Here is a 14,072-nt window from a genome sequence, read left to right on the forward strand (position 1 = left end):
AGACGTGGTACCAACTACATTGAGGGAAGTATAGCAGCCGCACGCTGCTTAGAGAGTATAGTTGGTAACACATTGTGCCTCATATACAATGAGGGATGTAGCTGGTCCTGTGGGGACGCACATTGTACCTCCATAACACCCACTATACTGACGGGAGCTGTCCTTGCAGTGTGCCCCATTAATTCCAGCTACGCTGTGAGGAGTATAGTTGGCTGTGCACATACTGTGCCTGAATAGTACTAGCAACACTGGAGGCCATATAGCTGCCCATATATCAGGCCCTCATGATACCAGCTACACCAAGAGTAATATAGCTGTCCACTGGGTATAGTAGAGGCAATACTGAGTGGAGTTCAGCTCAACACTGTGCCCATGTAGTATTAGGTACTTTGATGAAGTATAGCTGTTCAAAGACTGTAGACTCAGAGTACCAGCCATGCTGTGGGAACTACCGTTTCCCCGAAAATAAGACACACATCCCCTTCACCTCCTGGACCACCTACAACCAGCAGTCATGCCGGAGCTCCGCTAAGGAAGCGCCAGCATGGCTGCCGATTGTCCCCTGCTGCATAAGACAACCCCCGAAAATAACACAGGTCATATATTTCGGAAGAGAATTTAATATAAGACACTGTCTTATTTTCAGGGAAACGGTATAAGTGGTGACACATTGTCCGTATAGTGCCTGCTTCACTAAAGGGGAGTGTAGTTGCCAAACCAACTGGACTCCTATAGTATTTGCTACACCAAGTAACTGTCCACACTGTGCCCACCTGGTACTAACAAAACTGAGGTGTATGTAGATGTCTATACATTGAGTCTGCATAGTTTGAGCTACACTGAATGAATTATAGATGTGCACACACTCTACCTATAGGACTAGTGACTTTAGGGTAGTGTAGCTGTCCACATACAGGACCCACATATTGTAAGCTACAGTGAGAGAAGTATAGATGTCCGCGCACACACCACTCATAGACTAGTAACTTTGAGGGTAGTGTAGCCATCCACATGCAGTACCCCTGTATTAGCTACACTGAGAGAAGTTTAGATGTCCGCGTACACACCACTCATAGACTAGTAATTTTGAGGGTAGTGTAGCCATCCATATGCAGTACGCCTGTATTAGCTACTGTACACTGAGAGAAGTATAGTTGTACACATGCTGCACGCATAGGACTAGTAACTTTGAGGGTAGTGTAGCCATCCACATGCAGGACCCCTGTATTAGCTACTGTACACTGAGAGAAGTATAGCTGTACACATGCTGCACGCATAGGACTAGTAACTTTGAGGGTAGTGTAGCCATCCACATGCAGGACCCCTGTATTAGCTACTGTACACTGAGAGAAGTATAGCTGTACACATGCTGCACGCATAGGACTAGTAACTTTGAGGGTAGTGTAGCCATCCACATGCAGGACCCCTGTATTAGCTACTGTACACTGAGAGAAGTATAGCTGTACACATGCTGCACGCATAGGACTAGTAACTTTGAGGGTAGTGTAGCCATCCACATGCAGGACCCCTGTATTAGCTACACTGAGAGAAGTATAGCTGTGCAGACGCTGCACGCATAGGACTAGTAACTTTGAGGGTAGTGTAGCTGTCCACACACTGTACCCATAAATTGTTGGCTTCCAAGAGAGAGGTATAACTATCCACATTGTGTATCTCTAAAGTAAAAGCAAAACTGAGGGAAGTTTAGCTTTCTACGCTTTACACTCACATAATACCATCCTCACTAAGAAAACTATAAGTACTCCCAACTTGTGCCCCCCGAGCACCAGCTAGACTGACATGAGTATACTGCCACATACCACCCATAGATGCCCACACAGTGGGTGTCTATAGTATTGGCAACGTTAAGGGAAGCTTAGCTGTAAGCACACAGTGCCCACCCGTTATCAGCTGGACTAAGAGTAGTATAGTTGTTCGCATACTGTGACCCTATAGTATAAGAGTATAAGATATGTAGATTCCCATGCTCTATGTTTGCATAAAACCTTCTGCACTTTGGAAACTATAGGTGCCCACAGAATACCGGCCTCCAGAAAGTATAGCTGTCCGCACACTGCGCTCCCATAGACGCGGCTACACCGGGAAGGATAGCGTTCTACACACTTGGGCAGAGAAATACTTTTAGTTAGACTGTCTTAAAGTGCACCAGATCTTCCACAGTGTCTAATCCTGTTATAATCTGGTGTACTTTTACACTGTCTAGTCCATAGTTATGTTATACCACTTATTAGTTGGCTTAGTTTCCGACAAAGTTTTGTTGAGTTTTTTTAGCTTACAGTTTTTCATACAAAGCTGTTTTCAACAAGCCCGTCCAACTCAGATGAGGTACAGAAACTTAGAAAGTGTCTGAAACATATAAAAAAGCAAGTGTAAGGTATGTAGGCAAGAATTCTGGGGTTTATGTATTAGTTTATCTGCCTCGCCATGTCTGTATTATACCATCTGCACTGATAGAACTTTAGGTGCCCACACATTGTTCTGCCAGAAGACCAGATATTCCGGGGTCTATAGCGGTGCAGTGTTCTCATAATATGTAATGCAATTATTGAGCTTAATGCTTTGCCTACATAGCACCACCTACATGGAGAAAACTTTATCCACACAGGGTGTCCACATAGTATAAGTTATACCGTGGGATTTCTTATCGCACACAGAGTGCCCACACAATACCATCTACTCTGACGTACTTATACCTGCCCACGTACTGTGACCAAGTAGTACCAGCAAGCCTCAGGAAACTATGGCTATAGTGTCCTTCCACTGTGCTCTTTAATATGGACTACATTGAGGAGAAACATCTCTGTATATATTGCCCACACAATGCCATTTACATCTGTGTCAGAGTCTCTGAGAGAGTCCATCAGAGTGTTCACCAAAACCGCCAGATGAAAAAATCCTGCAGACATAATGTTTTTATAAGCAGACTGCAGCAGATTTATGCCGACATTGTAGCAGTCACACTGACGCTAGGTTCACACCTGCATTCGAGTCTCCGTTCTGTGGTTTCCGTCTTCTGCATGCAAGAAGACAGAAACCACAGACCGAGTCCGGCCGTGAGCAGTTGAGAGCATAAAACGCTCACCGCCGCTAAACCTTTTTTTTTAATCCGGACACAGAGTACTGCATGTCCGACTCTGTGTCCGGATTAAAAAACCCGGTTTCACGGCGTAGAGCATAAAACGCTCACCGCCGCTCACGGCCGGACAGCTTTCTCACCCATTCAAATGAATGGGTGAGAAAGAGTCCTGCAGGTTTCCGTATCCTGCCTCCGTTCTGCAGGTTTCCGTTTCCTGCACAAAACAGAGACCGGGCGCAGATGTGAACGAGCCCTGACGGAAATAATTTCTTCTGTAATAAAATCTACAGCAGAGATTCTCATCTTAATATGACACCATCATTGCAGCTCTACCTTTATTATTTCTGGAGATATCACAGTCAGAATATTGGAGTTCATTCCTATGACACCAGAACCACTGTTCTAGGTTTTATAAGAAACCCCACCAGCCTCAGCTTCTCTGTATTATACAGTAGCCTATCCACTGGTTTTCCAGTTAAAGGATTTCTGCTGGCAGAAAGTAATAAATTAGGGACAGAAAGTGGATTTCAGCACAGGGTTTGATGGAAAGAAGGTAAAATGGTAACACTTAAGATCACAAAAGTTGTTGGAAAGTTTACTGACACTTTATACAGGACCTTTCACTGCCTCCTCTGACTCCAAATCTTTGCATCCATCAATAGGCGCCACTCCACTGAATCTGGTGCAGTTGGATATTTTCAGCACAGTTATGTTATTAACTGTCAGGTGGGTGGTCCTGAGCTTGAGCACACAACCGGGGACTGCCCACATGACAGTAGAAAGCATAATGATCCTGAAACTAACAAAAATGAATGCCCAGCAACGGTGGGGGGGTTGGAGAAAAAAATTCAGTTGTGACAGAATCGGTGGAGTAGCGCCTATCGAATGATGCAGATGGTGGAGGTGGTGAAGGGATCTCTTTAACTAGAACTGTTCACACATAGTATTTTTCGTATTAGCTGCATGAAGGTGACTTTCTCTAAGAGCTGCCCATAGATGTGTCCACCTAAGTATCTACTACACTGAGATCTGTATTGTAGAGCGGCCCATATGTGGTGCTCACATGGTATCAACTACAATGCAGCACTTGGAGCTGCCCATATAGGGGGCTTATATGGTATCAATTGAGGTAACTACCTTCTATTGATGCCCATTACTAGAGAAATGGTACCAACCAAACTGTCCATTGGTCACACCTTTTACTTGTTACATTGGGGTAATTTGCTTCTGCCCATTTACCCCTAACCTCTCTGATATGTTACATAAATGATGTCACTTCGATGCTATTATATATGTGATTTATAATGGTTTATTTTGTGACACATAGCAAACTTTTTTTTTTTAATTCTCTGTTGGCACTATTAAAGTGCGTTGTTAACTTAAATCCTGAAACCCAGATTTATGACAGATTTTGCTCAGTACAGTAGTTCACTCTGAGCCATAAATTCACTTTTCCATTAGTTTTTTTTTTTTTTATAATGGTACCCAATGAAATTTCCACACCAAATGCATGGATCCAAGTCATTCTTGTCCTAGCACTCAGCAGTGTTCACATTTAGGGGTGACTTGCAGGGATTCCTTAAGGCTTCTTAGTCTCTTTATGAGTAGGTGACTGCTGCCTGAAGTTTCACTAGTGACTGAAATTGGAAGGGCTGTGGACTGAAATAACCTACTGTGGTTCATAGTACATTGAACTATGAGGATAGAGGGTATTACTTCTTACCGGGACCAGCAAGGAGCCTTGTATAAAATGCTGCCTAGAGTTCTGTTGTTTTTTTGATTGCCAAAGTAGAGTGGTCTGTAGCACTAAGGCACTGTTCACATCTGTGTCTGCTGTAGATTCAGTTTTTCTAGTAGAACCTCCACCTGTCTGAAGAGCACTACAGCTTACCCCTGTTTCACATTTGCCTTTGGGATTCTGTTTGGGAAGTCTGCTTGGGGACCCCCAAACGGAAACCTATACACATAGAAAAGCGGTGACCTGAGAAAACACGCTGACCCCATAGACTATAATGGAGTCCGTGTGGTTTTCTCTCGGTTTCCACACAAATCATGCGGAGAGAAAAGTGCTGCAAGCTGTACTTTTCTCTCCACTTATTTTGTGTGGAAACCACATGGACCACATTATAGTCTATGGGGTCCACATGTTTTCTCAGGTACCCGCTTTTCTTTGCCTATAGTGGACTCCCTGAACGGAATCCCAAACGCAGATGTGAACCGGGCCTTATATGTTACTTATCAAACATGGTGCCCTAAAATCCAAGGTCCACAATGGTAAGGAATGTAAAAGAGAAACTTGGCTTTCAGCTGTTTCCAGCTCTGTACAGTTTGCTTTTATGTCATTTTTTGACACATTTGATAGCTTATTAATGTTTGTAGCATTGTAAGAAAAAGCATATGTCTGATATAGGTTACTAAGGCATTGTGAATATGACCTAATCAGAAGTGGCAGATTTGTTGTTTTGGTGGAAAGCACATGTATTTCTGCAAGTCCTACTAAGAAAGGTGTGTGACCTATATCCTTATAGTCACTAAATCCCCAGTATCCCCAGTTACCCTTTACCACAGTTACGCTAGGTTCACACTAGTGCCCGGAGTCCATTCTAAGCTTTCTGTCTTGTGCATGCACAAGACAGAAAGCTGTCAGACCGGGTCCGGCCGTGAGCGCCGGTGAGCGTTTTATGCTCTCTGCTGCGAAACTGTTTTTTTTAAAACCGGACACAGAGTACTGCATGTCCGACTCTGTGTCCGATTTAAAAAAAAAAAACGGTTTCGCGGCGGAGAGCATAAAGCGCTCATGGCCGGACATCTTTCAAACCCATTCAAATGTTTGCTGATTGCTCTGCACACTGTGTATAATAGCAATTGATGCTATCTATAGTTTCTCGTATCCACAGGTAGGCTTGAAACCTGTTCCTTTTGGATTCTGGGGTCATACTGTAATAGTAAAAACTAAGCAGCAGTATAAGTTGCCAGCTTTAGGCGTTCTCCCATAGCTTGCTTCTAGGGTTGGGAAAGGTTTGCCCTGGCCTGTTTAAGCAATAGAATGTATTTTGCTTGGTTACCTATTAACGTAATGCATGCATGCTTTTATAGGTGGTTCACAGATGTAGATAAATCTGCAGGGACATAACATGAAGCTTCTGGGCCCTAGTGCATAATATGTACCAGGCCCCCTATGATAATATATTGTTTTATAGCACTGGCCCCCTCATACTGGGAGGAGACTCCTTATGGGCCTAGGTGCGACTGTACCATCTGTACCCCCTCAAGTTACACCCCTGTAATTATGGATTATATCACGCTACATGGGTGGTTCTTCTTCTGAGTAAGCATGTGGCCCTTAGCACTGTTCTTACGATAGCTATTTGTATACATAGGCTTGTCAGTATAGGCTGTTGTATGGACAGTCTATGTGGAATACATCAAGGTACATGTGATATACATGAATAGTAAATTATTTCGACCTCTTTCGACCTTTTTCATGTGTTATTTTCTGTTTTCTTATATATACCATGCATATAAAAGACTAGGAACCTTTTATTACATTCTCTAGAGTGTTTTATCTGTTATATCATCTTATAATGGATAGTATCAGTACTCACAATCCAACGCTGGTCCTCTTGGTCTCTGGCTGCAACGTTGACATGATGCAAACACTCGGTAGCCATTGCAGCCAGTCAATGGCCACAGCAGTCAGATGCAGTATCGCTGACATGGGGCTGTGTAGTAGCCAATGCCCTTTAAGAGATTGACGTGGTCTGGAGACAAGGTCTATATACAGGCTGTGAGAGCTACTTATCACAATCTATATTTTATCTATGAAATTTGTGAATGATACAAATGATAAAGATTAGACAGCCTAAAGGATACATGTCAGAAAGTGGCATTGTGTGGGGGTCTTTATCCTGTAACCCCCAATGAACACTAGAACAAATGCGCCGCAGAATCCCTCCGAGCATTTTGCTTTCTGAGTTTGACATCTTTGTGAATACAGCGTTACTGTTTGAGACTATAGGGAGCAGACTACCCCGCCATAACACATTGCTATATCTGTTGGGGAAGGGTTGCCTCTCCCAGGGTTTGGCATTTACAGGGTTAATCATTAAGTACAGACAGAGCTATTTCTTTTTATTATTGTAAGAGAATTTAGAACTAATGTGGATTACATTTTACCTGGTTGTAACAGATATTGGACATTAGAAAGTTAATGAATATACACAATACAGAGGCTGGAAAGGAAAGTGTATAGTTCACCTTCTTGTTTGTCTCAGCATGTTGGAGTCAGCTGTAAAAATGCAGATGGGGAGATCTAGTAATACCGTCCTAAATTTAGAGAGTGTTAACCAGACCAGGCAGAAGCTGCGCCAAATTTGTTTCAGTGGTGTACACATGGCTAGTATGGCAGTGACAGCCAGCCTCATGATGTCAGCCCATATGAAAGTTTTTATATAAAAGGTTTTTGCCATTGTGAGGTCAGATTTTTTCCCCTAATTGTGTATTCTTGTTTATATAGATTATATAAATGCTATATATACAGTATAGTTATATTTTGTGCTTAGAGTCTCCATCACAGTGTTCATCAGAAATCCCAGAAAAAAGTCCGGCAAGACTGATATTCCGTCTGGTGATGCAAGGGAAAAAACTGGACACCTTATGGACCCCGTTACAGTCAATGGGTTCCCTAGGGATACATTGTTGTCTGTCATTTGACAGGACATTTTTTGTTCTTCTGGTCTTGCAGTGGACCAAAGGAACAGATCGGACAAAGCAGCAGACCTAGCGTTATCCTTCAGCAGTAAGTGATGTATCATGGCTAACCCATCCACACATTGCGGAAAAAAGGACACTGAAGAAAAGCATGTGTTTCCTGTACAAATACTTGCATTTTCCCTATGGATTCAATAATGGAAGAAAACGTGCAAAGAAAAATGCAGCAAAAACCAAATGAAAAGCGCTATGTAAAAAAAGTGCTGTGTTTCTGCTGTGTTGTTTTTCCATAGTGTTTTTCATTGCTGCAGTTTTCTTTCCCATTTTATTTCCGCACCATGGGGTCTTAGCCCAAATGCTGCAGGTTTGCCATAGCTTTCACCATATGCAAGAGAAAAACCGCAGCACAAATGTACTGTACATACTGTGGAGATCTACCTCTAATCCCCGTTGTAGGTTTTATGATGCTGCAGATTTTTTGCGCAGTGTGTAGTTGAAATTTGTTTAACTCTCTTCCACTTTCCTGCTGCTGCATTAAGTGCTGTAAATTTTTTGCAATTTTTTTCATTGTATATGTCTCCTGTGGACGCTATATCTTCCTAAAACGGTTTCTTATTGCAAACCATGGCCAAGACTTTATATTGAACTAAAGAAGCACTCTCCCTCAAAATGCGAGTGTGCAGGAAGGTTTATGAATCACTCACAACTATGGATGTAGTAAACATTAATATTACCGTAACTATATACATTAAATGCACATAGCCTTAGCACAAGGAAAGTCATTGAATACGTCATATTAAGGGGCATATTCACATGCTGCAGATTTGTTGTGAAAAATCAACTCTTCATTGGGCCGTTTGTGTAGAAAGCACCATTCTGATGAACGGGAAAGCCACAGAAATTTCTGCAACAAATCTTCCACTTGTAGCATATTATACTCAATGTAAATCTGCATAGAGCTTTATCCATATAATACCGTCATTGCCTCTATAAACATGCCCGTCATCATACATAACAGCTCTGTATCTAAGACGTATGGTTAAACAGCCACAGGTTGTTCCCTATACGGATAAACCAGTTTAATCACTTAGTGAGAATCTAATAGGCTGTGTCCCCAGATGACTCCTCTGTACTTCCGCACACTTATCCTCAGCCATGACCTGCTTGGGAATCCTGAGGACAGGTTTGATGTGTTGCTCTATGCAGTGGCAGGGCTTTGCACATAATAGACGACATGCTCGGTCCTGATTTTTTCTGTGTAATAAGCTAATAACTGGTTATAGGGTTGTTAATGGTCTTGGCGAGCGGCCAGTAATCCTCCCAGTTTACAATGAATGCTACAACATCACTGCTATCCTACACATAGAGGGCTCGTCCTCAGTTCTGCTTAGTAAATACTCTGTCGGTCAGATTTTTCGTCATTTATTAACACGTTTAACCCATAAGTGCAGGGCTGAGCTGTACTTGTGGAGTGTTTCTGCACTGCAACTTAGGAGAGATCCCAGGCAAGATGTAATGGGTGTCATCTTTCTATGCCTGGCGTTTCATTAGCACAGCCCAGCACACGTGACGGTTCACTGAGGTTTACTGTTCACCTCATTTGACATGAGAGGTCAATGGCTGCGGTTGTTGTTATTCTTTTTCTTCTGACGTCAAATTCCTTCCCTCGGGCGCTTCTTGAGCCTGAAGAAACTATAGCAAATCATTGGCCAATGTTTTCTGAATGTGGACTGAACATCTTGTTACGGGGATTGGTGTCTTTCTAGAACTAACTTGTAGTAATGTGCTTAACCCTTACAGTAACCTCCGCGTGTCCACGCTTGTGTCGTAGGAATTGGAAAATACTGTTGTAGGTTTGTTCAGTTTCTTATTTGTTGTTTTTTGAGGAAATATGTAAAGCAGTAGCAGAATATAATCCTGTAAGGTGCGGATCTCCGACCAGTTACACCTAGCTCTGACATATTGCTGAATGAAGAGTAAAATGACTCCATAAGTCACAACCTGTGCTCCAGCTCTGGGGGTCACAATGCTGGGGATGGCTGCCTGTCTTATAGATGAAATCTGAGGTGAAACAGATGGATCTCCACAGAAAGATTATCTGGCAAAGTCACCTTGAACTGTTAAGGTAGACACACACGTAAAATCTTCCCGCAATCTGATCATTATTCCCTGCAGCGTCTGTTAACGTAGCCATACATGTAAAGATCTTCCCGCAATCTGATCCATTCCCTGCAATGTCTGGTAAACTAGCCATACATGTAAAGATCTTCCCACAATCTGATCCATTCCCAGGATCCACCTTAAATAATTTGGAAGCTGAGCCTTCTGCCATACGGTGCCAACTTTCTGGGCCCGATCACAGATCTCATCCTCGGACAATTTTAAATCAGGACTCAAAGCAAATGTCTTCAGTCTGGCATTTGATGGAAGATAATACTCTTGCTGTATATAGAATACTGCAAAATACTGTATAGTTAACCAGCGGACTGTGCTTTGAGTCTATTCTGAGAAAAGCACATTAACAATGTTTCTTGTTGTTGATCTTTATTCCCTGCAATGTCTGGTAAACTAGCCATACATGTAAAGATCTTCCCACAATCTGATCACTATTCCCTGAAATGTCTGTTAACCTGGCCATATATGTAAAGATATTCCCACAATTTGATCTCTATTCTGATCATTTTTGTAATCGGAAAACTTGTGGTGCATATTAAAAAAGATTTTCTATTCAATGCAAAATAAGTGACAGTAACAGTGGTCATGTTTTATAACCAAAAAAGACACAAACTGGTTGCACAAAAGCAGATATTTCTTTTAGAAGAAAGATAGCAAATATATAAAGTACACAGGTGACTTAAAGGGAGTCTGTCATCAGGGAGAGTAATACTAAACCAGCAACACAGTTATTAGGGAGCCTGCACACAGAGTTTCCGCTCGCTCATTCTGAACGTAAAACTCGTTCAGAGTGAGCAGCGTGAAAAACAGATCCCATTGACTTGAATGGGTGCCGGCATACGCGCGTATCACATTGAAAGCAATAGGTAAAAAAGCCTCCCATTGATTTCAATGTGATACGAGCGTATGCCGGCACCCATTCCAGTCAATGGGATCTTTTTTTTACACTGCTCACTCTGAACGAGTTTTACTCCGTGTGCAGGCTCCCTTAAATAGGTCTGAATGTAACACCTTTTTCTCCCTTGAAAGTTTGTGTCACTGTTTCTGACATATTCATTTATTTTAAAATAAGCAAATGAGCAGTCGGGAGTGCAGAGGTCGGCTCCATTGCTCCATTCTGCTATGCACCGCGCTGCCTTAATATGTCCTTCTTATCCCCTCCCTTGTTTGAGAGACAGGGCCATGTCGCTGTGCTGAAATCTGGCTTGATCTTATGTTCTTGATTTTGCGCCATGTATTAGGACAGTGTGGAGCACTGGAGCCATCTTTAGTGCTAAATAAATATGTTGGCATTGGGGGCACAAGCAAACTGCATACACAGGATAGAAATACCACGTACTGGGTACAGCAAGTTAAAAATACATTAGCTCACCACCATAATGCAGTATCAGAAAATAAATAATATAAACAATAGTAATACTAAAGTGCAAAATGTATTCTGTTGAAGTAAATGGGGGTATAGAATGCCCAAAATACCACTGCATATCACTGCTTCATCAGAGGCACCCGTGTGCTAGGTATGTCTATGGGTTGCTTGCTTGTGTATTTTCTATCTTGCCCACCTGGGTTATGGCCAGCATTTCTTTTTGACGCCAGTGATGATGCCAATATAATTTCTTGGCCGTGTAACAGATTATTTTGTATTGTTGATCATTTCCAATGTTTGTGTACGTAGGAGTAAATGTAGTAGTTGGGACCAGATGTGTGACCACATGACCCCTATTTATTTGGTGATGACATTGCTTCTGCCCCTTGGTTACTGTGTTGTCACTTGGCCTGAGCCCTCTGTGTTGACACCAGCCAGGAGAGAACTTTGCACAGAATTGTGTTCACATCAGTTGATATACAGAAGAATATTCCAATGTACATAGAATGCAAAGGTACCTGGCGAATATCTGTGAAAACTGAAAAACTCCCCAGTGGGTTCGGCTATATGAGGACTGTCTATAGCAGATGAAAATGTTACAGGAGGTCTCCAATACTCGATACCGATTGGGATAAGGCACATTCACACGACAGATGTGCAAAACAGATGTAAAAAAACTAAATTTTTCATGATGGTCTTGCCCCCAAGTGACTCCCGTTTTTATGGATCTCTCAGACACTTGAGTGTACGAAGGGATCAAAAGCGACAAAAATAGAACATGCTACGGTATATATTTTGATGGGCCGTTACAATGGGCCATCAAAATAACAGTCATGTACGTAGCCCCCTTTTACTTGCGTTGAATTCAATGCTGCTGTGTGACGTTCATAAAAAATAAAAACATCACATGGGCATTGTTCACTGTTGTGTGAATATAGCTCAAATCATGAGTATCAGATCGGTCGTGGTCTAAGACCATACACACCCATTGATCAGCTGTTTTCAGCACAGTGTATGGAGTTGGCTCTATACACTGTGCTCTGGTTGTGTCGCGCTGTTGCAAGTCAGTTCATAATCACTAGACATATTGGGGCAGATTTGTTAAGACTGGGGTTATGTTCTTTAGGGGTGGTTCACACTAGCGCTTGTATCCCGTCCGCATGGAGACCCCCCCCCGAACGGAATACCAACGCTAATGCAAGCGCTGTGCAGTTAAGCACACGGAGCCCATAGACTATAATGGGCTCCGTGTGCTTGCCGCGCACTGCCTGCACGGAATACAAGCGCAAGTGTGAACCAACCCTTAAGGGCTAGTTCACATAGTTATTTTGGCAGTGGATTTTGTGGCAGAACCCGCCTCAAAACCCGCTGCCAAAAATGTCTCCCATTGTCTTCAATGTCTTCATTGTCTTCAGGCCTAATACAGAGCGGAATGCCGCGACGGGATACCGGTGCACTGCATTGGCTTACCATTGCAGATAGCAATGCAGTATGTTCACACACGGAATCCATTTTCTGCCATGTGAACATACCCTAAGTACGTCTTAATAAAGGGCCTGACGGGTGCACGGCCTCACCATAAATCATGCTCACGTCTGTATACCAGAATGGAAATCTATGGCAAATAGTAACTGGCGTAGATTTCCTGTGTAACTCCTGTACTTCCCTGGCTTGCCCCGATTTGCCCACATCCGCTGACAGTGGTGGAGAACGAGGAATGTGGCAAGAAGGGGCCTCATGCCAAATGTGCACCACAAGGTCACTCATCTATACCAGAAAACTGATGGGGGTTGATAAATTTCCCCCATTGTGGTATGTCATAGAACTCAAAAAACAGGTTCAAAAGTGATTTTTCACCCTATATTTGTCACTGTATGGCTTGTGGACAAAGTAAAGTATATTTTCAAAGCCTGACGTCAAATCTGTGATCAAATTTCGGGTATTATGGTGTACAATATTTGTAATTTTGGAAATGGCCATCTAACAATTTTTTTAGCATCTGATTTGTTTATGCTTTGCTTGATGTCTATGTAAATGCAGCTTCAGAGCCAATTTCATGTGTTAGAAGACCAGAAGATTCTTTCCTAGTAGACCTCTAGTTGCTGACAGCTGCTGCCACTATTGATCAGATGACACCTGGGATGGAACAGCACTACTGAAACTTGGCACCAGGGTCAGGACCATGGCTTGGTGTCAACTTCCAGCGATAAGAACCATATCCCTTTCATTTGGCTCCTAGGTTAGGATCATATAAGGGGGGGTATTTTGGGTGGCACTGGATGCTGTATTGGTGTTTATGTGGCCTGGGCTGTATAAGACTATGTTCACACTGTGATCGGAGACTCTTTGACAGATTCCATATGCAGCACCATTTTTACCATCAAAACAATATGAACCAGTTTATAAGTGAAAGAGGACTATTGGGTGTCAGTGTAATGTATCGAGTGACAGACCCAGCAGTGCATAGGGGTTACACTCACTGATAAAAAATAATAATAATGCACCAAGAAGTTTTTGGGATTGAATCAAACTGTCCATGTGTGTAATGATATATGCAACCTATTACAATATTGGATAGAGACAATACTTTTATTGGTGAAAACTGTACAATTGACAAAGAGGTCTCTAGTCCCCTGCAGTACTTGTCTGTAGCTTAGGTACAAGATGAGATACAGTTGGGCTTGGAGGTATACAGGTTCAGTAGGGTATTCTGCCACACATTTT

At 42.6% G+C, this 14,072-nt stretch overlaps 1 protein-coding gene across 2 annotated transcripts in view; it reads left to right on the forward strand.

Moving 5' to 3' along the window:
- The window catches only part of KCTD1 (potassium channel tetramerization domain containing 1), a 101,096-nt gene that overhangs the window by 47,893 nt on the left and 39,131 nt on the right, over positions 1-14,072 (forward strand). The window lies entirely within an intron of this gene.

The sequence above is a fragment of the Leptodactylus fuscus genome, chromosome 4 (genome assembly GCF_031893055.1).
Source record: "Leptodactylus fuscus isolate aLepFus1 chromosome 4, aLepFus1.hap2, whole genome shotgun sequence".
Classification (NCBI taxonomy): domain Eukaryota; kingdom Metazoa; phylum Chordata; class Amphibia; order Anura; family Leptodactylidae; genus Leptodactylus; species Leptodactylus fuscus.